This window comes from Nannospalax galili, unplaced genomic scaffold (assembly GCF_000622305.1).
Source record: "Nannospalax galili isolate Female #2095 unplaced genomic scaffold, S.galili_v1.0 scaffold10793, whole genome shotgun sequence".
NCBI classification, from domain to species: domain Eukaryota; kingdom Metazoa; phylum Chordata; class Mammalia; order Rodentia; family Spalacidae; genus Nannospalax; species Nannospalax galili.
Window position 1 is genome coordinate 32317 of NW_008333416.1, and position 1873 is coordinate 34189.

Consider the following 1873-nt stretch of genomic DNA (forward strand, 5'->3'; position numbering starts at 1 on the left):
CCCCAAGCCCCCCCCCCCCCCCGGGGCCTCGGTGTTGGATTTTAATCACAGCAGCAGGAAAATAACCTATGAAGCCTATGAAAGCTTATGCCACAGGAAACAATATGAGAATTGGATTTTGTCCACATTCTTTATCTTGGGGTTCTATTCAATCTCCGAAAATTGATAACAGTCTTTAGTGTCTGTCCCCAGCAAGGTCCAGGACATGCACGGATGTGGAAAATCAGAACCCAGAACTGTCTAGGATATCTACAACTGGAGAAGAGAGCTCCAGGTAGTTGGCAGGCTCTCTGAGTGGACAGCGGATAGAGGGCTTGTGCTCGGACCCCGGGAGGCTCAGTGGCCACCACCCCCCTCCCCCAAGATCAGGTTGCCCTAATTAGTCCCCTTGTCAGTGACTGGAGACCGACCTCGTGCTCTCCATAGAGCCAGGTGACAGCTGCTACATGTGCACTTGAAACTTTCCCAGTTGGAGTCCTTGAACACGGTGAATGAGCACGAGGAAGGCCAGCCGAGGGGCACCAGTGTGCGTGCGTGCGGCAGTGATGTGTGTGAGGTCGGGAGGTGGGCAGGGCAAAGGACGAGCAGAGCGGAGGCAGGAGAGGCGTGCAGGGGGCTGTGTGGGAGAGACTGCGTGAGCTGAGAGCGGGAGCTGGGCCAGGCCTCTGAGTAACCAGGAAGCCTGGTCACTGTTGCTTGCCATTTTTGGTTTCTCCTGCCTCTAAGACAGGATCACACGTCTGAACTGCCTACGTCACCAAGCAGCACCTTCAGTGGTTATTCGTATGGCCAAGCTCCTCGCCGGTGGTGGTGGCGCACACCGGTAGGATTTGCTGAAGGAGGCAGAGGCAGGAGGATCTGGAGTTCGAGGCCAGCCTGGGATACACATTTTTTTTTTTTTCCTCTCCACGCCAATCCCTCCAACGTCCAATTAGGTTTTTCTTTTTTGTTTCCTTTTCTTTTATTTTTCTTTTCTAGGTATTTATCTGGGATTTTCAGACCCAACTCACCAAAACAGCTCTTCAAGGCGGGAACACGTGAACTTGCCCAATATATGTCATGTTTGGCAATGCCTGGCGAGTTCTTTACTGAAGAAGACTTTATTCATTTAAGAATTTAAGAGCTGCAAGTACTCTTAACATCTGAGCCGTCTCTCCAGGCCCAGTTTTCTTGTTTTTTTAGAGAAATACCTTCTTTTCAAGTCTCATTTCTCTCTTGCCACAAGCTCCTTGAGAAAGGCAACCAAAAATTTGTACTGTCAGCTGATGGATGAGGCTCTGCTGGCCTGCAACAACCTGATTCAACCGGGGTGTAATGTGTGAAAGTTTCCAGAAAAATTCTCCATCTTAGACTGAACTTGGCTGACTAACTGATTAGTACTTCAACGACTGAGCTGAGCTTGGAACGTTGCAGATCCAGAGCCTATTTACAATTCACCATGGGCCAGTTTTAGCTCCTGTATCATCACTTCTTGTTCACCTCTGTTTCTGACTGTACATCTTACGACTAACAGAGAAAATGTTTTAGGAATATATTAACTTAACAAAGCTCTAGCTCCCACCAACCAAAAGGCTACTAATGCCATCAGATAGCATCTGAGATCTCTAGCTAAGATTTCTCTTTTTGCTGTATCTGCCTATTCAATGTTACCCTAATGTATTTGAAAAGCGTCTTGCTTTAGGACTTTTCTTTGTTCTGTTACTATCACAACTTCGTGAAACTGCTTCCACACTAACACATGGAATCTGGGGTGACATGGATCGGCATTCTGGGGCCATGGTCACTCATATTTAGCTCCAGAATAAATGATCTTTCATCCCCTTTGAGATAAGAGTTGTCCTTTGACACGAACAGAAGTGTAGGAGGAAGGTTA